Source organism: Lissotriton vulgaris, chromosome 2_1 (assembly GCF_964263255.1).
Source record: "Lissotriton vulgaris chromosome 2_1, aLisVul1.2, whole genome shotgun sequence".
In the NCBI taxonomy this organism is placed as follows: Eukaryota; Metazoa; Chordata; class Amphibia; order Caudata; family Salamandridae; genus Lissotriton; species Lissotriton vulgaris.
Genome location: NC_141687.1, coordinates 1,569,049,465 through 1,569,075,733, shown reverse-complemented (window position 1 = coordinate 1,569,075,733; position 26,269 = coordinate 1,569,049,465).

The window sequence follows — 26,269 nt, the reverse complement described above, 5'->3', positions numbered from 1 at the left end:
TTCTACATTTCCTAAGCATTTCTACACATTTCTATACATTTATACCCTTCAGGTATACGGGTCTTCTAAATCTAATGCATTGTAATGTATGAATACATTTACATCTCCTATACCATGTTATCACATTCATTGGCCCTTATGCTATAGTCGCCAACTTTACATTACGATATGCGTTTCATTCCTACGTTTATAACATATACGTCTAGATATGATTACTATATACCTTCTATTCAAATTGCGCTCTCTCATATGCTTACACATACCAGTGACGGCTCCTCGAGGGAGCGCTGCGGGTTGGTGAGGAGGGGGGCTGGGGAGGGGCAATGCCATGCGGGGTGCACACGACACAAGGGAGGTGACTCTTGGGGCACTGGGAGCTAACACTTTACACTAGGCAATAAGGACACGGACACCATTGGGCTTGCTTCACTCGTCTTCCACGCCGTCGCCTAACTGGCCTACGTGCGTGTGTAGATGCTATTTATTTAACTACGGTCACGTGGACGTGACGTGTTCAGCCGGTTACTCCACCGACTAGAACACCACAGGGCAGGGTGGGGGCTAGTAAACTGCGGCATACAGCCAAACGGAGTTGAGTAACTAAATAAATATATAAAATGAATTACATTGAGCAAGCTGCATCGCCGATTTGGTGTTGCAGCGAGCGCAATGTAATTCGTTCATTTATTTATTTAGTCACCCAACTCCGTTCGGCCGTATGCCGGAGTTTACTACCCACCACCCTGCCCCGCCCTGCCACAGCACCTCGCAGCACTCCCTCAAGGAGCCGCCAGTGACACATAAACACACATTTACACTTACACACACTTGCTTTCACTTAAATACACTCTACACCGCAAGCACACACACAAACATACATTTAAAATCATGTTTTACTTACCTAAGCTGCTGTTGAGGGTGATATTCCTTCAAATTGTGATTTATTCCTTATTACACTATTAGTGAATAATAAAACATTACTCACTGTTAGAGTACATTAAAAATCACAAAGATAAGTGGAGCTGCCCTTGTGTTCCCAGCACTAATTTGGCCTCCTGTGAGGCCAGGGGTCACAAAGGCAGTGACAGGAGTTGCAACTGGCAAGCCAAGGGTCACAGCTGCGACCCCGTACAATCCGTAAATGATGCCCATTGCTTCAATCTGTTTTTCTATGTCTTTCCGAAAACATAGGATAAAATGGTAATTAGGGAAACAAAGTAAACGCTTCACCATTATGTATCATTGAGGCTTTAAACGCATAATGGAAGTCCTTTTGTATATTCTAAGCCTTGATAAAATTGTTAGTCCAAAAATTCTCTCTCTGCCTCCTAACAGCACTTTGTTGACTCATGGTATTCTTTGGTATACAATTAGGACTAGGTAATAAAAGAGATAGTTTGACCCATCACTTATTCCTTCTGCAATTAAGCAAGAGTAACCATCAAGTGTTATTAGTTATTTATCAGGAAACAACAACGTGGAGCCACTCAACATATCAAACATAAAAAAGCAATACCAATCTTCATTCCGTATTTCAAATATTATTCCTGGCATAGCTACTTGAATGAACATCCAACATTAATAAGCCCTCAATAATATTTGCCAAATAATTGGACAACCTTTGATTATCAATAAAGTCCTTGTCAACATAAGAATTTGGGGTATCCATGGAGCAGACAGGCATACCTTAGAGGCAATTTATCAAGTATGATGCAGTACCAAAACATTAATAAAGGCAAAGAAAGATTGAACAGATTTTAATAAATAAAATAATACCAAAACAACAAAAGTCCAATAAGGGAAATATGAGTTACGAATTTGTAAATGTTAAATAAGAAAATAACACCAAAAAGCATTAGGAGCCAACTGTGGCCATCTTGTTGTACCTGACTGGTAAAATAACAAAGGTAAACAGTTTTTTACACCTCTAAAAAACTTTTCACTCTTAAATAATTGCCCCAATTACAAATGCTTTACTGTATGGGGATTAGCCAGCAATACAATCTAGTTGGAGAAGAAACCGGGGGTGTTCACGGGCCACCGCATTACCAATGTTTTGCCAGGTGCTTAAAGTTTGAACTGAAGACAATTTGAGTGGCCTCATGTAAGCTACCACCTCAAAGCAGTGGACGATCCCACTGGCTCTTGCTTTTCATCATCAGTAGAGCCCATTATTTCAGTGGAAGAACAGCTGTCCACTTTATTTTCCTGAGTCAAGAGGGCTAGTAGGTCCAGTCTTCTAGGATCTTCCCAGGTCACAGACATCATTCCAGTTCTCTTCTGTTCCTCCACAGCTCCAGAAAGTTTTCTGCAAAGGGTACTTTGTGTCCCAATTTTTTGCCTGGCATCAGCCTGTGGGTGGGGGTGGACTTGTGGTCCTTCCCTAACAAATAGAGTAAAAGCTTCCAAGGTCAATCCTACCTATTTTTCAAACCCTGAAGACTGGGACTTCTCAGGTAAGGATTTTGGCATTATAAAAGGGGTTGAGCCTATTTTAATAACAGTTAAATTGGATGTTTTATACCCTAGAACACTTCAATGTAATTTAATTCCAGAAGCAATAGCTTGAATCTCTTCGGTGGTTGAGTTGATGATCAAGGAAGGTATTCTGAAGGAAATAATGAGGGATCCATGTAACACACCCTTCATCCTAGATACCTAATGCACACTAGTAAACGCTGTTGAAATTTTACTGCTGCATTTGTTTGTTTAAATCAGCGTTGTTTTATTCTTAGGTCTTTCTGTTTACTTTCTCTCTGGTCCACCACAACTTGTGCCGTTTGAGTGGAGAGAGTCTGTGCTCATCGCATTTCCTGTTTGATGGCTGTTCTAGGGATTAACAGTCTAGTTGTTCTACCCGGTCCTCTACTTAAGATGAGGCCGGCGCTGACGTGCAGCACTTCCTCATACGTTCCTAATGCTGGCTGGAAAATGCTTTTGAAATTTCCCTGCCTCATTTGTTTGCTTTAATCATCATTGTTTTATACTTATGTTATTCCATTTACTTTCTCACTGGTCCACCATGACGTTTGAGTGTAGAGAGTCTGTGATGATCAAATGTCCTGTTTGCCTGCTGGTCCAGTGGTTAAAAGGTAGTTGTTGGCCCCGTCCTCTACTTAAGATGAGGCCGCTGCTGATGCTCAGCGGATTGGCTGAAGGCGCGCAAATGGAAAGCCCATCTACACACGTCTGCGCATTCCATCACCAGGACCCCTGCTCCTTTTACATATGAACATAGACCCTAGGTTAGGATTCTTTATTCTGCACTTCGCAAATGTGTTAGCACTCATCTGGACTGCATTAGTACTGCTTAGAAATGTCTGTCACCTGTATCAAATGTAAATTCTTATGTCCTTCCGAGGGTCTAATGATTGTACGAGAAGCTTCTGCAGCCTCCAGCAACTCAAAGGTTCCCTCTAATACCAGTGAACCAAGGGTTTAGACAGCAAAGAGAGAGGTTGGGGCAGGTGTAGACCCACCCTGATCCTGGTGAAAGGCCGAGTGGTGTGAACTGCAAGGAGCGAGACAAGGGCGAATGGCCATACACCAAGGGAGAGGGCGGCCAAGCCTGTTAGTTGAACGTATACCCTAAACTGTCGCTGAAGAAGCGAAGAACAGCAAGGCAATCAGTAGTTCAGACAAACAGCCAGCCATAAGGAGAATGAATGTGGCTCTGATGCCTTGCCGAAGGTATCCAGCGCCTGAGTGAAATTACAACATGGATAGGGACATTCTCCAAGTTTGTTACTCTTGGGAAGACAACAGCACAGTGCCAACAGAAACTCTTTGAACTTGAACTGTGCCAGATGATTTACTCTTTAAATCTGAACTGAATTTTGACACTTTCATGAAACTTTGCTTAATGAAATAAGATGAGCCCAATGGGCCAAGGTTGAGGAGGAAGAGTAAGTCTTTGATTTTAGAAGAACAAGTACTAGGGCCAGGGACGATTAAGGAAGATTACTCAGAAAAAAAGGATTTTGTTATTGATTTCATTTTTATATTTTTGCACGGGTAGAAATGCTGCAGATGATACATTTGTGTGTTGTTATCTTCTACCAAATGATTTGATTGTGGTGAACTTATGAGTACCCAAAACCCTAAAAGACGTAGGTTGCCAATAGCAGGAATATTGGGGCATATTACCAACAAGTAGCGATATGTATCGCTGCCTATCGCTGGATATGTTAGAGGAGAAAACATGCTATTAGCAACGTTTTTCTCCATGGTGCTAAAATATCCAGCGATAGCGGCGAAATGCGTGAATATCGCTGAGAACACAGCGATATTCACGCATTAGTGACAAAATGCTCTTAGCCATGTTATCCACCTCCCTTGGATAACATGGCTAAGAACTGGTCTGAGCAGGCGTTAGTTTTTGGCGATAGCGGGAATATTTCCATTGCTACGCCTGCCTTGCTAATAGGCGATAGCGATGTTAGTGACTGCTTTCAGTCGCTAACTGGTTGGGTACGCCCACTTTGCATGTTAGTAGTGATAAATATCGCTGACATGCAAAGCGGGCCCCAAACCGCTCGCTATCGCCTTAAAGCTGTCGCTAACATCAGTTAGCGACAGCTTGCTAATAGAGCAATAGAATTATCGACGCTTAGCATCTGAAAGCGGCCGCTAAATCGGCGATAATTGCCTATCGCCCCCCTTGGTAATATGCCCCATTATTTGTTGCCATGATAGTGCTAACTGCATTGCTTATAGGGCTGCAATCTCCAACATCTTATACCATTTAAGCTTAGTACTGCTGTAGGAGAATTGAAGGATTATGATTTAAAATAACTGCATAAGGATGCTTTCAAAGACATTGCTTCAAATAAGAATGTTAAGTTGCTTTACACATATATTGACAAAAGGGGTGCAACGAATTATCACGTTTGCACTTGATTGCCTGTTTCAGTAGGTAGGGGCATCACATATCACCATATCCCTTTAATGCAGGGGTCTTCAATCTGTGGGACGCGACACTCAAGGGGGGCGTGTAGTCATGGAAAGGGGGTCGCGCATTCTCGTCGCACTTCTGCCTGAATCTGGAATCCAAAACGTTCACTTCGTTTTGGATTCCGAACAGTGCATGTCATGTACCTCTCTGATTGGAGGACATTGTAAAAGAATACAGCTTCATTGACGACTTGCCTCCAATCAGAGAAACTGCAGGATGCACTGCACACCAGGAAATGCCGGGAACTGGGGCATTACATATGTACCTTTGGAGTGTGGAAGGCTCTGGAGCAGTGGTTCGTAAAGGTGCAAGCTGAGGGGTAGTGATTGGCCTTATTTTACTTTATACTCGGATTCTGTCTGCATGCCTCCGAGCCGGTACCGCACGGCAGTACTTATGTCCCCTCTTGTTTGAGACCAGCCCCAGAGCATTTTGCTGCCCATGTCCCCTTTTCGGCATGGATGATTGAACTGTGCCTTATTTAGATGCTGAGCGGCGTTTGGGCACATCCGGCCAGCAGGATACACAACTCTGCCTTGATGACATGCTTATACGTTAAAAGCCAGCGCATTCATTAATGAAAAAAATCCGTTCTTAGGCCGAGCCGCGGCCGTGAGGTGAGGAGCCAAACTCCCAGGTTGCTGTCAGGAAGCTAAGATAGTAATTAGGGACAAGAGATCGTAGGTTAAATGGACAAGCTGAGAAGTGTTAGTACCCGAGAGTCATACACAGAGAAACTAGAGTACGGAGTTCTGCCGGAGAGAGATGAGAGAGGTGGCGTGGAGGCAGGGGCCTGCTGGAAGTTTAATGTATGATTCAGAAAAGGGGGTGGTGATGAACAGAGTGTCTGAATTAAGCAGACCACTCTTACCCAGTCCAAAGATCTGGGCTTGATCCATCACCGTTTTTTAGCTCACTGCACCATCCCAGCTCAGAACTTGGCTATATGCAAATTCGTCTGACCCTGGCCCAGTGCATCATGGGAACAGGGCAGACCAAACTACCAAGCCAATTCTTATACTGGGAAGGAAACAAGCTACCGGGGACCGGTTTCTGGCATTCCAGCCGTCTTCGGCCCGGCTTGCTTGAATCCTGATGGTGCAATGAGCAAGGGACTCACATCTGAGTATACCCTTCCATGCTAATGGTGGACAAAATGATTCAGAAAAGGGGGTGGTGATGAACAGAGTGTCTGAATTAAGCTGACCACTCTTACCCAGTCCAAAGATCTGGGCTTGATCCATCACCGTTTTTTAGCTCACTGCACCATCCCAGCTCAGAACTTGGCTAAATGCAAATTAGTCTGACCCTGGCCCAGTGCATCATGGGAACAGGGCAGAGCAAACTATCAAGCCAATTCTTATACTGGAAAGGAAACAAGCTACCGGGGACCGGTTTCTGGCATTCCAGCCGTCTTCGGCCCGGCTTGCTTGAATCCTGATGGTGCAATGAGCAAGGGACTCACATCTGAGTATACCCTTCCACGCTAATGGTGGACAAAATGATTCAGAAAAGGGGGTGGTGATGAACAGAGTGTCTGAATTAAGCAGACCACTCTTACCCAGTCCAAAGATCTGGGCTTGATCCATCACCGTTTTTTAGCTCACTGCACCATCCCAGCTCAGAACTTGGCTATATGCAAATTAGTCTGACCCTGGCCCAGTGCATCATGGGAACAGGGCAGACCAAACTACCAAGCCAATTCTTATACTGGGAAGGAAACAAGCTACCGGGGACCGGTTTCTGGCATTCCAGCCGTCTTCGGCCCGGCTTGCTTGAATCCTGATGGTGCAATGAGCAAGGGGCTCACATCTGGTATACCCTTCCACGCTAATGGTGGACAAAATGATTCAGAAAAGGGGGTGGTGATGAACAGAGTGTCTGAATTAAGCAGACCACTCTTACCCAGTCCAAAGATCTGGGCTTGATCCATCACCGTTTTTTAGCTCACTGCACCATCCCAGCTCAGAACTTGGCTATATGCAAATTAGTCTGACCCTGGCCCAGTGCATCATGGGAACAGGGCAGACCAAACTACCAAGCCAATTCTTATACTGGGAAGGAAACAAGCTACCGGGGACCGGTTTCTGGCATTCCAGCCGTCTTCGGCCCGGCTTGCTTGAATCCTGATGGTGCAATGAGCAAGGGACTCACATCTGAGTATACCCTTCCACGCTAATGGTGGACAAAATGATTCAGAAAAGGGGGTGGTGATGAACAGAGTGTCTGAATTAAGCAGACCACTCTTACCCAGTCCAAAGATCTGGGCTTGATCCATCACCGTTTTTTAGCTCACTGCACCATCCCAGCTCAGAACTTGGCTATATGCAAATTAGTCTGACCCTGGCCCAGTGCATCATGGGAACAGGGCAGACCAAACTACCAAGCCAATTCTTATACTGGGAAGGAAACAAGCTACCGGGGACCGGTTTCTGGCATTCCAGCCGTCTTCGGCCCGGCTTGCTTGAATCCTGATGGTGCAATGAGCAAGGGACTCACATCTGAGTATACCCTTCCACGCTAATGGTGGACAAAATGATTCAGAAAAGGGGGTGGTGATGAACAGAGTGTCTGAATTAAGCAGACCACTCTTACCCAGTCCAAAGATCTGGGCTTGATCCATCACCGTTTTTTAGCTCACTGCACCATCCCAGCTCAGAACTTGGCTATATGCAAATTAGTCTGACCCTGGCCCAGTGCATCATGGGAACAGGGCAGACCAAACTACCAAGCCAATTCTTATACTGGGAAGGAAACAAGCTACCGGGGACCGGTTTCTGGCATTCCAGCCGTCTTCGGCCCGGCTTGCTTGAATCCTGATGGTGCAATGAGCAAGGGACTCACATCTGAGTATACCCTTCCACGCTAATGGTGGACAAAATGATTCAGAAAAGGGGGTGGTGATGAACAGAGTGTCTGAATTAAGCAGACCACTCTTACCCAGTCCAAAGATCTGGGCTTGATCCATCACCGTTTTTTAGCTCACTGCACCATCCCAGCTCAGAACTTGGCTATATGCAAATTAGTCTGACCCTGGCCCAGTGCATCATGGGAACAGGGCAGACCAAACTACCAAGCCAATTCTTATACTGGGAAGGAAACAAGCTACCGGGGACCGGTTTCTGGCATTCCAGCCGTCTTCGGCCCGGCTTGCTTGAATCCTGATGGTGCAATGAGCAAGGGACTCACATCTGAGTATACCCTTCCACGCTAATGGTGGACAAAATGATTCAGAAAAGGGGGTGGTGATGAACAGAGTGTCTGAATTAAGCAGACCACTCTTACCCAGTCCAAAGATCTGGGCTTGATCCATCACCGTTTTTTAGCTCACTGCACCACTGGGTGAGAGTTTTCTGCTTAATTCAGAGACTCTGTCCCTCACCACCCCTTGTTGTAAATATTTTTGTCCACCCTAAGCGTGGAAGGGTATACTCAGACATGAGTCCCTTGCTCATTGCACCATCAGGATTCAAGCAAACCGGGCCGAAGACGGCTGTAATGCCAGAAACCGGTCCCCGGGAGCTTGTTTCCTTCCCAGTGTAAGAATTGGCTTTTGTAGTTTGGTTTGCCCTGTTCCCATCATGCACTGGGACAGGAACAGACTAATTTGCATACAGCCAGGTTCTGAAACTGGGATGGTGCAGTGAGCTAAAAAACGGTGTTGGATCTAGCCCTGATCTCTTGACTGGGTGAGAGTTTTCTGCTTAATTCAGAGACTCTGTCCCTCACCACCCCTTGTTGTAAATATTTTTGTCCACCCTAAGCGTGGAAGGATATACTCAGACATGAGTCCCTTGCTCATTGCACCATCAGGATTCAAGCAAACCGGGCCGAAGACGGCTGTAATGCCAGAAACCGGTCCCCGGGAGCTTGTTTCCTTCCCAGTGTAAGAATTGGCTTTTGTAGTTTGGTTTGCCCTGTTCCCATCATGCACTGGGACAGGAACAGACTAATTTGCATACAGCCAGGTTCTAAAACTGGGATGGTGCAGTGAGCTAAAAAACAGTGTTGGATCTAGCCCTGATCTCTTGACTGGGTGAGAGTTTTCTGCTTAATTCAGAGACTCTGTCCCTCACCACCCCTTGTTGTAAATATTTTTGTCCACCCTAAGCGTGGAAGGGTATACTCAGACATGAGTCCCTTGCTCATTGCACCATCAGGATTCAAGCAAACCGGGCCGAAGACGGCTGTAATGCCAGAAACCGGTCCCCGGGAGCTTGTTTCCTTCCCAGTGTAAGAATTGGCTTTTGTAGTTTGGTTTGCCCTGTTCCCATCATGCACTGGGACAGGAACAGACTAATTTGCATACAGCCAGGTTCTGAAACTGGGATGGTGCAGTGAGCTAAAAAACGGTGTTGGATCTAGCCCTGATCTCTTGACTGGGTGAGAGTTTTCTGCTTAATTCAGAGACTCTGTCCCTCACCACCCCTTGTTGTAAATATTTCTGTCCACCCTAAGCGTGGAGGGTATACTCAGACATGAGTCCCTTGCTCATTGCACCATCAGGATTCAAGCAAACCGGGCCGAAGACGGCTGTAATGCCAGAAACCGGTCCCCGGGAGCTTGTTTCCTTCCCAGTGTAAGAATTGGCTTTTGTAGTTTGGTTTGCCCTGTTCCCATCATGCACTGGGACAGGAACAGACTAATTTGCATACAGCCAGGTTCTGAAACTGGGATGGTGCAGTGAGCTAAAAAACGGTGTTGGATCTAGCCCTGATCTCTTGACTGGGTGAGAGTTTTCTGCTTAATTCAGAGACTCTGTCCCTCACCACCCCTTGTTGTAAATATAGAAGTTTAATGTATGGCATGTATGGCATTTCTTGCAGAATCTTGCTTAGTCTTTTGTATAGAAGGGGTCTCTTTGATTTTTATTTTACAAAATATTACCTGGTTTTCCCAAAAGTACCTATGTATGAACATTTGAACCCCCATGCAAAAGAGATGCCACTGTTTGGAGCATTCTTATGTCCACAACAGAACTTGATACTGAACATGAAATTTGATCTGCTCAATGAATGAGCTAGATAAGAAATAGATTGAAGAGTTGCAAGATAGGACAAGGACTATTGAGAAAGTGCAGAAACGTGCCAAGGATGATAGAAAAGATAGAAAAGATAGGTGGGCATCAGAGGAAATTGAACACAAATTAAATGGAGTCCAGCCTGCTTTGACTTTGGATAGGAAACATCAGGAAAAGTTGAGTGTGTATAGAAAGCAGAATGTGGTGCTTCCTGAATTTAGGTTGGGGGGGCAAGTGTGAACATTCATTCAAGTTAGGGAAAAACACAGAGCATATTACAGGAGGAAAGGATCCTGGTATTCCCAGAGTTATGTTTGTGGTTAAAATGCATATTATACCTTGCCTAGAAGTTATTTTGGTACTTGCTATGTAGCTGTGGTTTTCCCAACGGTTTATCATGTAGAAAAGTTAGACACTCCACTAGGAAATTTTACCTGCCAGGTTAAGACAGAGTAGTAGTACACTAGAAATAGTAGGGGCTATTTTTGAGGCAATGATCCAAACGGTTGGTGCTGTTCTGACCTGAAGATTATAACACTTTCTACAATACTCAATGGGTTAGCAGCTAGTGTATCTAATTAATTGTTAGCTATTGATACTGTAATTATTGCTATTAGGTGTATGGTATTGCAGAATTGTCTTAATTAGATATTTCATTCACAAAAAAGCAGTTGGGAAAGGAACTTGAGCTGTAGTTAGTTAGTTTAGCTATTTATGCGATGTGATTTTAGGTGCTAGATTGAGGCCTATCATAATCGTTCCTGTTTGCCTGATTTGTTTATTTGCTATGTTTAAAGGATTCAAGTGCATGAGATCAAGAAAGAACGTGAAGGTCATCGATGGGAGAGGAATAAAGAGGAAGAGAGATTATGTAGAGTTAGAGGAGAGTCAATGTATGTTCTATGTTGAGATAAAAGTGTTGAAGAAATCTAGACAAAAGATGTTAAAGACCTTTAATTTTTTATGGAGGTCTCATTGGAAACATTCAAATTTTGTGATGGCTATCCTAGTCATCATAGGGGTGATTGGAGGAGTGTAATTTAGACTACACCCTTCAAATATACTCCACCCATATATCACAGCATATAATTCATATATTCAACCTGTGCCTTAACTCAATTACTTGTGTGTTTCACATTTATGTATATTATATCTAATGCTGCTGTGCACACTTAGATGTCATACTGTAGTGGAGTGTAGTGATTCATTCACACATGTATTTACATTTATTGCATATTCACAACAATCATGGTGACATCTTCCTTTCCTATTGTTAATACTATTATAATGTGCTTCCATTTTGATTCTCAAATTGACTTTTGGCTTAGCAAAATGCCACATATTTTGATACTGTCAATCAATCAATCACTCAGGGGTTTCTAAAGTGCAAGCTACTCACTTGGAAAACGCCTCAAGGTGCTGGGGGTGCGGGGCAAGGGGAGTACTGCAGTTTCCGGAGGTTCACTGGCATCCATCTAAGAGCCTGGTCTTGAGGTCCTTTGGGACCATAAGTAACGATGCAGTCAGTCGGAGGTAGAGAGAGAGGGAGTTTTGTGCCTTGGCCGCGAGGAGGGAGAAGGAGCGCCCTCCTGATCTGCTTTTCTTGGCCTGAGGTACAGTTGCGACAGAGAGCTAGTTTCTACATCGCAGACTCTCTCTAGATATTTTGCATTCCATACTTTATAATATCTCAATTTAGATTCTATGAGCATCTCAATATTTTTCTCATATTGATAATGTTGACAAAATCTTTGAGCAGATTTAAATATTGTAAGAAACTGCTACTCTGGACAAATAAACCTCAATTCTTGGGTACCAATCCCCTCTGTCATTATTGTAGACTTGATTTATTGAAATAAAATGCAGATTTTCCACAGTTTTAGTGTATGGAAAATCATGATTTTATTAAAAGGCACGGAGGCTAATATTATGCAATATTCCTTTATTGCTTTCTCACACTATTATGCAATATTCCTTTATTGCTTTCTCATACAGCAGCAACAACAAGCTTAGAATTAGAACAATAGCAACAGTCTAGAACACTGAACATGCATAATATCCAAACTCAGGCAGCCATCTTCCTTCTTTCGGCAGCTGTGAATTTAAGCAAAACTCTTTTTTCTCTTGAACTTTAACCATCAAACTGTAGATGCATATAACTATCCTTTTTCCTCTTTGCTTCAATGCACAAATCAATTCTGTCCTAGACTAAATAGAAAACAAAATATTAAAAGCGTAGGGCTTAAAGACACTGGGGGACAGTATTAGCCTCCGTGCCTTTTTAATAAAATCATGATTTTTTACCCACTAAAACTGTGGAAAATCTGCATTTTATGCAAAAGGCCAGAAGGCTAATAATATGCATGTTCAAAGTTATTCTAAAACACTCTTCACAACATTTTCCACAGGTTTAAAGTAGAATATTTTAAACATAGAATCAGAAGACCAGTCAGTCCCCTTAAAAATTGCACTTTAACTAGATCCCCTCATAAAAGACTTGCTCGCCATAGCTCCCCTTACAGAATGTGCACCAAAAAGCTCAGTGTCAATCCCTGACTTCCAGCGACGGCTCGTGGAGGGAGTTACGGTGGGGCAGGAGGGTGGGGAGGGGGAGGGGCAGGGCGGAGGTTGCTAAAAACCGGCATATGGATAATTGCAGGTAAGTAAACAATTTAATTAATAAAACAAATTTCGTAGCTCGCACTGCATTGCATTTTGCGATGCAAGGCGCACTACGAAATTCGTTTTATTAATTAAATTGTTTACTTACCTGCAATTATCCATATGCCGGTTTTTAGCAACCTCCGCCCTGCCCCTCCCCCTCCCCACCCTCTCGCCCCACCGTAACTCCCTCCACGAGCCGTCGCTGCTGACTTCTTCATAACTTCCTTTACCCATCTAGCTAAAGTAGGTACTGAAACCGCCCTAAAAGGTTTCCTATACGATATGAGAAGCTGTGTACATCCAACCACTCTTAATCCCACTGTTCTTTTCTTGTATTCCTCCAAACAACGAACCACACATAAATTATCATGCCCCTCCATAACCGGGTAAAAAAACGGGTAAAAAATCATCCTGGACATGGTCTTAGTTCTCTTCCTCAACTCGAAACACACTCCTTCAGGCTGAACAATACCTAGAGGATACCTCCAACGCACTAATATCTGAAATCCTTCTAAAAGATACTAAACACAACAGTACCGCTAACTTCCATGACAAACTTTTCAAACTCAATCCACAATTAGATCCCCAACCATCTAATTCTCTCAAAACCTCCTAAACATCCCATAGAAAAGAATACTTTGCCTTTGGGGGCAATTCCAAACATATACTCTTAAGTGCCCGTTTAACAAAACACATGTTGACCAATTGGCACCCCTTCCACCAGTGCATGTCCAGCTGAATAGATGACCTGCTTAAATTGACCGAATTATAAACAATCCCTTACGAAAATAATCACGATAAAGAATTCACAACCTCCACAACATTGGCTGATATGGGATCCAAATCCCTTTCAATACACCAATCACCACTTCGCCATGCCTATCTATAGACCTTTGTTGTTCCTGGAGCCCATGAACCATTGATGAGTTCCGAAGCCTCTGCTGATAGGCCAGTCACTTGCCAAATTCTCCTGAAAACATGCACTCCAAAAGTCTTAGTTGCCCCGACATCACAAGATTGTGAACATTCCCCTGAACATCCAATAACACCTCCAGAAAATTCAGAATCAACAGAGGATCCTCTTTCAACATGCTCATCAAATCTGGAAACCAAACCTGTGCTTGCCAGAATGGTATTATTAACACTAGTTCTGACCTCTCTTTTCTCACCTTTATCAACACCCTCTGAATCATAGAGAACGGGGGAATGGCATACATCCTCCCTAAATTCCAATCCTGCATGAAAGCATCTATCCCTTTCGCCTCCGGATCTGGCCTCCAACTGAAAAACTCTTTCAACTGTGTATTCAACCTGTCCGAAAACAAATCCACTTGAAGCGGACCCCATTTCTCTTGTAACTTCAGAAACATATCCCTGTTTAACCTCCAGTTGCTCACATCCATCAAATTCCTTGGACTCCGGTCTGCCTCCACATTGCTCTTCCCTGGAATAAACTGTGCTTGCACCATAACTTGTATGTCAATGCAAAAACTCCAGAGCTACTTCTCTAACTCTGCTTGACCCCTTGAACGAGGACCCCTCAATTTGTTGACATAACGAACCACAAATATGTTGTCCATTTTCAATAGAACACAACATTTCGCCTGATCTTTTACGAAACGCCTGATCGCAAATGAACCCGCCAAAACCTCTAGACAATTTATATGCATTTCCTTCTCCTCCAAAGACCAAAGACCCCTGTTGTCACGGCGCCCAACCTAATAGGCTTGCATCTGATTTTATCACCATTTCTGGGCTCTCTCCAAAATGGCTCTCCCATTCCAAGCCACGAAATTCATCAACCACCATTGCAACTCCTCCTGAGTCTCTTTGTTTATTCTTACCTTTTAAGAATACCTTGCTCCCAATCTCAAATGATATGCTTTCAATCTCTGCAATGCTCTGTAATGGAGAGGAGCCAGAAAGATTGCCTGTATTGAAGCTGACAACAGACCCAACAAACTTGCAAGCTGCCTCAAAGTTAGCCAATCCGCTTCCTTCACACTTTACTTCCTTGCAGTTCTTCCTCACCTTGTCCATAGGCAACCTCAACACACATTCCAAGCTCAAGATCTGAAAACCTAAGAATTGAATCTCCTGAGCAGGAATGACACTCGATTTCTCCCCATTCACCACAAAGCCCAGATCCTCTAGTACTTTTATAGCAAACTCCGTCTGTTCCTGTGCCAAAGATTTCTTCCCTGCCATATTCAGAATGTCGTCCAGATATATTATTAACCGCATGCCCCTTGACCTCAACCAAGCTACAATAGGTGTCATCACCTTTGTAAAACACCATGGAGCTGAAGTTAGGCCAAAAGGAAGACTCCTGAATCTCCATCGACTGCCCCTCCACCTGAATTGAAGTAAATCCCTCTGTTCTTCTCATTCCAGTACTGAAAGATAAGCATCTTTCAGATCCAACCTTGTCATCCAATCTCCTTTCCTCAGCACATCTCTTAACAGATGAATTCCCTCCATCTTGAAATGATTGTAACAAACCTAATCGTTTAGCTAACTCAAATTTATAAGTGGTCTAATCTTCTTGTCCTTTTTCTCCACCAGAAAAATATTGCTTATGAAACAACCTTTGACCTTTCTTGCAACCTCTATTGCACCCTTATATTCCAGAGCTTTTACCTCTTGAGTCACCTACTCCTCTAGTTCCCTTGCAACCCATAACATGCTCGGACACCTTTCTTGAAGTGGAAACTCTTGAAATCTATATGATAACCAGTTACCATTTGCACAACCCAAGTCAAAATGGGCTAGTCTGCCACCCAATTTTACATGGGTAGAAAAAGGGTCTTGGGTTTGTCTTACCTGAACCTCTTCCTCTTCTATCAGATCGCATTCCTCGTGATCTCGACCTCTGTCTTTGAGGGAAAGAAACTCCCTGTTCTGATCTTGAATTAAATCTGTATCTATAGTTGTAGGGCCTGAAACCTCTGGTAAAAGAACCTCGGGTAATTCCTTGACCTCGGCCGGGGAAACAACCCTGTATTGTCCTGGCTGACCCAAAAACCTTTCTTATATCCTTTTTTTTTTTTTGAGGGGAATTAAAGATACCCACATATTTCCCTAAATCTCTTACGAATTCATTACCAAAGAGCATTCACTCGCTCCTTCCTCCAAATTATTTTGAAGCCATATCTGCTAATTTGGGATCTATTTTTTTCAGTATACTTTTCCTCTTCTCATACACAAAGCCACATTTGTATTTCCCAAAAGGCAGATTGCTCTTTGCACCCATTGGCGCATTTCTAAAACATTCACATTTGTGTTACTCGAATGCGCCTCTTCACACATGTCAAACACTTTAGTGAGTGGACCGAGAATGTCCAATAGCCTTTCCTGACATCCTTTTTTTTTATATGTCTTTATATTATTAACACACAAGGCATCAAAAATACAGGTGCACAAAACTCAAAGGGACCAGTCCCACATCACAATACTTTGTACATACAGTCATAACATGCAGGGGGAAGGGGGGAAATCGAACAGTAAAACATGATAATCATATACGGGAGGATCATGGAGATACTGGGGCATCAAATATCAAATCAGCAGGTGGTATGCATATATCCCCTCTATACCGATTCCATGAGCCCCAAACACTACTCCATTTTCAAGGGCGACCCCTCGCCAGGTACACAGTCTTTTCTCAGAACATGCACCAATCCATATTATCTATCCACCCCTCAAACGTAGGTGGTCTCTCCGATCCCCAAAGCTGAGCAATGTTACGTTTAGCTATCATATTAACCTAGAGTGACCCACCGAGTCTGTGCAATATTCAGGTCTGTAGGTTCCCATATGTTCAGGAGACATCTCCTAGCCTCTGGTAGCACAACCACTCCAAGTACTTCCTGTATAACTGCATATATCGCACCCCAGTAATCCATTACAAAGCGACATTCCCAAAGGATATGAAGAAATGTACCCAACTAACTGCAACCTCTTCGACAATGACCTTCCGCAGCTAAACCCATCCCGACCAGACGTGGGCCTGTAACATACAGTCTATGCAAGATCTTCAGCTGGACAAGTCTCAGTCTGGCCGGAATAGCAACTTCTTTTGGGGAGGAAACAACAACTGCCAATCCTCATCATCTAATTCAATGCCATCACGTGTCCATTTATCCCTCAGATCAACCAGAAGGTCCACTCTATTGTTTATCAATTTTTTATAGATTAGAGAGATAGTGCTGTCGGGCAAATGCCCATCTAAGATTCTATGCTCTAATGGTGAGGCCTCCGGTATCTCCTCCACTCCCGGAAATGCCGATTTGACTGCGTGACTCACTTGTAAATATCGTAAATACTCCGTGTTACTCAATTTGTATTCAGTTTGCAGTTCGCTAAAAGATTTGACCTTTCCCTTAACCCAGATATTTCCGACGGTAGAAATTCCTATCAGGTCCCATTTGTCGAAACCCTTAGTGTTCCAGAGTTTGCCCAATTTCTCTGATCCAAACAACGGGGTTGCCAGGGTAAAGCGGCCTTTCTAGCCCAATGAACTAGTCGCATCATGCCATATTCGTGTCGCCACCCTAGTTGTGTCCTGACATCCTTTGAGGGCTTTATTGAGACCTCTCCTCTGTCTCGACCAGATTTATTAAAAAACGTCATCATTGTCTGATCCAGCTCGGGTGTGAAAGTGACCTTGTTACCCAAACTAGGCCTTGGATACTCAGACCCAAGGCACGTTCTTACATCTTTAGGGATTTCTCTGCGAATTCAATAAGAAATGTATTTTGCAATATGATCAGCAGGCATCCACTGGGGGGGGATAAAGGATGCTGAATCAAGGTAGGGTCGACATTTCTTTCCCTTAAGGATCTAAAAATTCTTTTGATTCTGTTTTCACCTTTTTTCCTGGAATTTCTTTTTCCTCCTAACAATTTCATCCTCTTCTGTGTCATCAAAACTTGATGAACAAGTGATTTCCACATCCCCACTTGTGGATGATGAGTCACACACCACTACACTGTGGTTCCTTTTCTTCGCCTTAATATCGATTCCTTAGGCCTTTATAGCCTTACTTTCCTCATGAACCTTCCTTCTTTCATTATGTTTTGGTTCACTATTTTTCCTCTTCTGTGTCTTTTTTTACGCATCCTTGTTTTGAACCACTTGCCACTACCTCCACTTCCTTGTGGACCAGAAAACATCCTCCTCACGAGGATCATCCTTTTCTTTTCTCAAGAGTTTTTTTAACTGTACTGTCTATCTTTTTGTCAATTGACATAGCCAATTCTCCGAACATCTTGTCCATGTACTGCTTGAATTTATCATCCAAGCCTGATCCCTAATTCTGATCCATTCTAATTATTTTTTCAAAATAATTCTTATTTTCCTACTTAATAATCACTTTTCCTTTTCAATAAATTTATCACACACCTTAAATCTCTCAAGCACTAATAAACCTCTCTCTCAAAATTCACTCCAATCTAAACTGCTGATCGCCGTGCTGTTATCAACCTGTCATAACATATCCCTAAATATGGATGACTCTTTGTCCTTTTTAGGTCTCGCCTGTCAATGCGCTTGCGCATTGAGCTTACGAGAGATATTGGGGCTTAACAAGAGCTTAACCATCGGGCGATTTCATGCTGTGCCCATGTGCAAGCGCATTTACCTAAAAAGCGTGTGCACATGAAAGCCAGCCATCTGTGCCTCACTTCTCCTCCCCCCTAATTGATTGCACTTTCACGGCCGCCAGGCCGTGAGCTACATCAAAGTGTTCCGCTGCCCCGCCCCCTGCTTCATTGCCACCAGCTTTACTTGTTTTTTTTCTACTTGTTTATTACTACGAGCCATGCTTAGTCTGCCCTTTTGTGAAGTACTACTCCGATATCCGCCGGGTATGTTATGGAGCAGCACATTTTGTACATCATGATTACGCTATTTTATTATTTTAGCACACTAGAATATTTTCTTATTTTTTACCAGCAGCATTGCAACCGTTTCGCGAATGCGATGCTGGTTTTACTTTCAGTGTTGTGCCTTTTCCCCGCTAACATCTTGGAAATGATTTATTGTATGCGCTTTCTTATTTTAAATGCTTCACGCTAATCCCCCAATGCGGTCACAAAATGCTTTTCCGTGAAATGCTTCGGCGCTAACCCTGATGCAGTTTTGTTTTCCTTCTTCAAACAAACAGCATACAAACTATTAAAAGAAACAGCGGATGTGGTTTAAAAATGCTAACGTATTATCTTGTTCCACTGTGTGACGGGCCATGTGACTTTCCCTGCGGGTATTTAAATACATCGTATTTTAGCGCCGTTTGCATCTCGGCGGTTTTTCTGTCCCACCAGCTGGCTGCCGCAAAAAGAACAGAGCTGCAAAATGATTTTGAATTATCGTATCTGCTAAGAAGGGTGTGAGCTTTTCACGGGTCCTCCATGTACGCAATTGGTATTACTGATGCGTTTTGTAGATATATACGCATAACGGGATACAGTTTTAGGGGCATACTATTTATACAAAATAAAGGCCCCTGCTATGTAATGTCATCTGGTAATAATAGAGTCGCTATGTCTAGAATAATCGACTGTTGGATTAAATTCATAAACAGTCCTTCGCTTTATGCAACACAACTGTAATTGTATTCACGTGTGTGCGTACATCTTCCGAACACCATTTTTTATTAATTTGTTCTTACAATCTGGGCATCTGCAGCCTCGGCATTATATCTTAAGCAACTGTATCTACTCTGTACATGGCATTATTCTGCCTCATGTTAACCTGCTAATACGATTAACAACTTTGCTGCGAGTACTATTCCACTAATGAAACATACAGTTTCTTGTGGTTTATGTTATACTATCCATTTTTGCAATCGGAAGAACTAGCAGCTCGTCCGTCTTGTTTTAATCTCCATATATATTCTTGTTGCCAGTAGCCTCGAGCCCCGTTTGCATTTCGGAACATTAAAGCAACAGTTTTCCTTCGGGTACTTCGTCGTTTACCTCCTGTTTCAGTTTCCTGCTTTTTACATAGCCTATTCTCAGCCCCGGGATGCAGGGCTTTAAGTGTGCCGGGTCCTGCCGGTGCTGAGCACGGTTCCCTCCCTTTTTGCCCTCACAATCCGGGTCAAAAAAACACCTTAACTCTGCAGCAGCGCCCCTGTTCACTGCCTTTGATGCAACTTCACAGTCTCAGCATGTCAGAGCGAAGCCACAGTTGCTGCCTATTTACCTTTATGTAACGAAAAAAATCCATTGACAAAGCCAATAGTCCTGATTTAACCTAATCTCGATAAGAGACATTTTTGCCAGACACTTCTTTCATAAATTATCCCGGTGACAGACACTACTCTTGCCTACGAGGCAGGAGATGCCACCACTCCTCCTTGCGATTTCAGGTTTGAGAAAGCACCGGATGTCAGACCTTCCTGGCACACCACTTACTGAGCAAGGTACAGGCTTAGAAAGTTTACTCACACTCCATCCACCACAGGCCCGCGGGCACCACCACAGCATCACTCAGCACCACCACAGCATCACTCAGCACCACCACAGCATTACTCAGCACACAACAATGTCGCTCAGAGCCACCACAGCATCACTCAGGGCCACCACAGCATCACTCAGGGCCACCACAGCATCACTCAGCACCACCACAGCATCACTCAGCACCACCACAGTATCACTTAGCACCACCACATCATCACTAAGGGCCAAGAATGCATCACTCAGCAGCACCACAGCATCACTCAGCAGCACCACAGCATCACTCAGGGCCAAGAATGCATCCCTCAACACCACCACAGCGTCACTCAGCACCGCCACAGTGTCTCCCAGCGCAACCACAGGATCACTCAGCGCAACCACAGAATCACTCAGCGCAACCACAGCATCACTCAGCACAACCACAGCATCACTCAGCACCACCACAGCATCACTCAGCACCACCACAGCATCACTAGTTCATATATGTTCTCTCAATGTTTCAAACTTTATTACAAATGTCAGAAAAAGATGTTAATATTTTACTTCTGTTCTTGGATTTTCGTCACAATAACATACACTGAACATAATCTTCACAAACGTTATTTTCAAAAGTTTAAGCTATTGCCATTATGAATTACAATAACTTTTATTTAAGTATTAATTATTTAAAAAAATAAAATCTGTTGTTATTTGTAATAGCAATACATGTAAGTCACGTAAATACAACACATATTGCATTACAAATGCTATAGGTGTCACATTTGCGAAAGTTATAACTATTGGCATTGTAAATGACAAAGCTATTACTTTCTCTATTTTCAAAACCAACACATAAAAAAAATTGTCATTTAAAATCTCAATAGCTCAAACTTTCCTAATGCGAGACATATTGCATTGCAAATGCTTGTTTAACCATCTAACTTTCCCAATCTTTCAAAATGGCCACCTTACGCAAAGTCATATGTACGGAGGCCTGCACCAGACTTAACACATAAAAAACTCATTCCTCCTGAGCCGGGCGCATTCCCCGTAACTCTTCCCCGGCTCACGAACAACAAAACCTCCTCCTTATGTTTACGTTCACCCTTGTTCGCGCACAGCTTGTGAATTTCTCAAAGCTTCATTCAAAGCCCTTTCACGTGCCAAATCAACGCTCCCTCATGCAACTAAAGAATCAATATGCTCGCGCTCAATGGTAATTTCATTCCATTTTTAAAACCAAATTCAGCTAAATACTAAAACCCACGAAGAACTCTCTCCATCGCGTTTGCCCTTAAAATAAACACAATCTATTCTCTTTACAATTTATTCCTAAAAGGTCAAATATAGAAATTGCCAACTAAACATAAAAAAATTTCCCTAATTATTAAATACATCGATATTAACAATGTTTCTAAATACATAGAAATTACCACAATTATTCAATTTCTTTAACTTAAAACTAATGAATTACTCTCTCTTAATCATACTTTTAAAAGCACAAATCCAAACTGTAGTTATTTCTTGCATGAGCAGCAACAAAAGAAGGAAGATGGCTGCCTGAGTTTGGATATTATGCATGTTCAGTGTTAAAGACTGTTGCTATTGTCCTAATTCTAAGCTTGTTGTTGGTGCTGTGTGAGAAAGCAATAAAGGAATATTGCATAATATTGGCCTCCTGGCCTTTTGCCATAAAATTGACTTATGAATGCTAGCTGTCCCTAAACACTTCAATTCATCTACCAAAGGTCCTCCCGACCAGTGGGGAGTCTCTTCGATGGCTACACCAAGAGATTGAGGATCAGAGACCCCTGCTCCATCATAGGTGAGGTCCTGGACAGGATATGACTCAAAATAATGCTGTGTTTCTGTCAACATTACCTACAGGTAAAAATTACTTGCCTTTGCGTTCTTTTCTTCTCCTTTACCTCCTGGTGACTGATGTTGTCCTGCAGGTCTCTTGGATAGTCTTCTGACTCAGTTACTCAATTAATTATAGTGCCTATTTTAGATATAGAACATATTGCATGCTGATGCATGTAGGGGTTTACTTCACAAAATGTATTGGATAGCCTGGCCTTTGTCTTGGATGATTCTTTACCAAATCGAAAAGAAAGTAGACGAATAGAAATAACTCCTTGACCACCATTGAATTATTGTCAATGTGGAGAAGTCACTTGGGGCCACAGCAGACACAGCATAGCAGCCCCAGTTAACATCAGAACCTGGTCTGCTATGGAAATTCACAAGGACATATTATCAAGCCCATTATCGCCGCTTTAACCGCAGTTTCCTGCCAATAAAAGCGGCGATAATGTATCGGCCTTTCTTGATAATATGGCCCTTAGAGATGTCTTTCATCAAGATGATTAAGCCAACCTTGCGGAGTAGTATTCCATAGTGTCATGCATTTTCCCTAAGGATTGTGGTTGTATGTGCTCTGATTCCTTACTTGCAGAATCAGTAACATTAGAGATTGCCTAATAAACTCTTGATCCGCCTCTGTACATTAATTATTTCATTGCTCTGGATTCCATTTCCAGCAAAGGAAATTAGTTGTTACTTGAAAAGAATTCTTTAATTGTATTAGCATTAAATTTAAATGTTGCGTAAACTACCTCAAAAATAAAGCGTGATCCAATTAATAACTCCATCGTTGAATTTAATGAATGAATATAATGTGGTATAATAGAATCCTTCACGCTACACTAAAGTAACACATTGCATCCATTTTAATTGAAAAGGGTTATAAAAAGCAATGTTCAAATTATTTTTTTAAAGGCTTGCAGAATATTGAGTCTTTGTTTGAGCTAAGAGGCCATTTGTTTTCAATATGTTGTTGAACCATACAGGATTTACGCCCTCACACTGTGTCTCTGTTGTATCACAGCCCTGCATACTAAAGTCCTCGTAATTCTGCTTGCAAACCCACATGAGCGATTTTTAAAAAAAATCATCTGTAGCTGAAGACTAGTATTTACTTGTATATTCGTGCAAGAAAAAGCATGCAAAACAAGAAATAATGATACAACATATTTTAGGAAATGTTTTGGTCACACACTGTGATTTTTAATCCCGCACATTGAAGCTGGTAATTTAAAATTTTAATATGTGAATACCATACACAGAACATATGTCTTTGAAGGGTGTGCTGCTAATGGCGGCACAATTGCATGACGTGGCGTTATGGCATAGTTTCGGGAATGTCCAGTAACAAGTGTAATACACAATTCTCAAAATTCCACAAAGTAGATCAGCTAAATGTCAATTTCGCAGGGCCTAATCTCTGTTTACCCTGTGGAGATTTATGCACCGGAAGTAGTCTTTTTTAACAGTTAGTTGATCTATAGCACTGGTTCAGCATTTCTTTGCCATTCTGGGCCATTTGTCACCAAGTATGAAAAATCTATATGCAAGTCAGCCCGCATTCTAGATGGTATATATAACTAGAGAAGGAGGGAGGACTTAAATGGCTCTAGTGATCCATTTTGCTCTTTGATCTGACAGCAATATCCTCAAGCTCGATAAAGGCATAAATTATGCATGTTACACTTCTGATAACCTTAACAAACATTCAAAGAGAAACCTTCTGCTCCCAGGATATGAGGTTGCCTTAAACCCCCCCCCCCCCCCCCAGCCAGTTACCAGGGTCACTTGGTATGCCCCAAAAATGAGGGAACTGTATGCCATTCCACTGCTTGGGGATGTCCTCCTCTGAGTCAGCAGGAGACCAAAGTGAATCATGAGATAGCTTGGCTAAACATCTGTGGAAATCGGAGGTCATGGGTAAATCCCCAAAACATTAAGGGGCCTATTAGGATGACTGGCGGACTTTGTCCGCCCGTCATACTAGCGGGGATTGGGACTGCCCGCCATAAGGGCAGGGGTCCCCAGGGGGTATTAGGATTTGCCCGCCACACAGACGGCCACATCCTGCATTTTAGCATTGTGGCGGGCGGTGCTCTCAGCACCACCCTCCACAAAGCTATAAATGCATTTCAGCATTTGCATAAACAAAGCAGCAGGCACCGCGCGGTGCCTGCCGCTTTGTTTATACAAATGAAGGGGGTACCACAGGTACCCCCCATGTGCAACCCCCACCCCTCCTTCACTCTGGGGGCCCACAGGGGGCCCCCAGAGTGAAGACCGCATGCTTTTCCGTGGCGGCATTACCGCCATGGAAAGGCATGTCTGAAAGCCAATGCTAATATGGCTGGCAGTGTCTAATAGACACAGCCACCATATTAAACATTTTCCACCCTGGCCGCAAGGCGAATAGGGCGGAAAAGCGGCGGACTATCTTTCCATCCGCCGCGGTCCCGCCGCCATTCTAATATGGGGGGGGGGGGGGGGAATTCTGGAGATGATGTCGGGCGGATTGCCCCTGGCGGTGGCTACCGATAGCCTGGCGGGGGCAATCCGCCCAACATCATAATGGGTCCCTAAGTTATAGTACTAACCCATTGCACTTGCAGGGAGCAGGTTAACAAGGGTGGTCTTCCTAAGTGGAGCCCTCAAGTGTTTTTTTGTGTGTATTTTGTGAGTTTGGGAATTGCTGACCTAGCTCTGAACACTAGCAGTTATTGATCTTATTGTTTTTAGCAGGAGGAGGAACGTCTAAAACCAGTTATGATTCATTCCATAGAATCCCATGTGAGTCTTGGGGATATTTAGGATCATTGCTTCATGGACTACATAAAATGCAACCCAATATGCAATAAAAAAGAAAAGTTAGAAATGATACCTAATGACTGCATTACAAATATGGTGCACTGCCCTCTCTGCTCCGTCACAAAACGAACCCTGTGTGTTTGCTTGGTGCATGCCGCTCATCCTAGTGAAGGCATGAACCAACTCCTGAATTCAGAACAGCATATTGGTCACATAGTTAGTGATAGCATTCCAATAGAATCAGGTAAATCCTAAAAAGTCTTTCTTTTGAGTCTGAGTGGTGGGTAACTCACACTAAATCACAGACTTAATCTAGGCATCTGACATGTGGATCTTCCTGTTACATACTGTTGTCTAAGGTAGCCTACAGTGCATTGCCTGTCCTGGAACATTCTTGCTTTGATGGTCAGTTTTACCCACTGTATCCTGACTGGTGGACCTGACCCTCTCTACAGGGTCACCTTCAAATGTTTTGCTTTACCCTCCACTTTTATGCTGAACTCGTTTTCAATCAATCAATCAATGAATCAGTGGATTTCTAGAAAGCTTCTTGTCACTCGTGAGGGTATCCAGGCACTGGCGGAGTCCAGTTGATTAGTCAAATAGTCAGGGCTTCAAGGCCTTTTGGAACTCTGGAAGAGATGGGTGGGTCCGTAGAAGAAAGGGTAGCTTGTTCCATGTCTTCGCCTCTAGGTAGTAGAAGGAGCAACCTCCGCATCTGCTACATCGGATGCGAGGGTGAGGCAGAGAGAACGGGAAGTGGAGCAGAGATGTCTGGTGGGATGATGGAAGTTCAGGATCTGGTTCAAGTAGGCTAGTCTGCAGTTGTGTAGTGCCTTGTTTGCCTTGGTTGCCTGGGTCAAGAGTTTGAACTGGCATCTTTTCTGTACAGTGAGCCAGTGAAGCTTCCTGATGTAGGGGTGATGGGGGCTCAACTAGGGAGAGCAAAGAATAATCTAGCTGCAGCATTCTTTATGGTCTGCAGTAGTTGAAGGAGGTGCACTCCAAGCCCTGCGTAGAGAGTGTTTCCATAGTCCAGTCGACTGGAGATGAGGGCCTGGTGATGGTGCATCTTGAGCTTTGTGGTAGCCATTTGAATATCTTATCAAGCATGCAGAAGATGAAGAAGCAGGAGGAGGAGACGGAGTTGACCTGAATCATTGTGGTTAGCTTTGTGTTCATAATGATGGCTAGGCCCCTAATGTGGTCAGTGGTGGTAGGAATAAGTCAGAGTTCTGAGGGGCACCAGGATGAATCTCATGTGGAGCTTTTGTTTTCGACAATCAGCACCTCTGTCTTATCAATGTTCAGCTTCAAACAGTTCTCTTTAATCCAGCTGTCAACATCTGTCAAGCAGTTGTGGAAGTTAGTCTTCATGGTGGTGTCTTCAGGGAGGGAGAGGATGAGTTGTGTGTTGTTGGCGTAGGATATGATGTTGAGTCTGTGGGTTTTGGTGATGCTGGCCAGAGGTGCCATATAAGTATTGAAGAGGGTGGGCAGAGCAAAGATCCTTCGCGTACT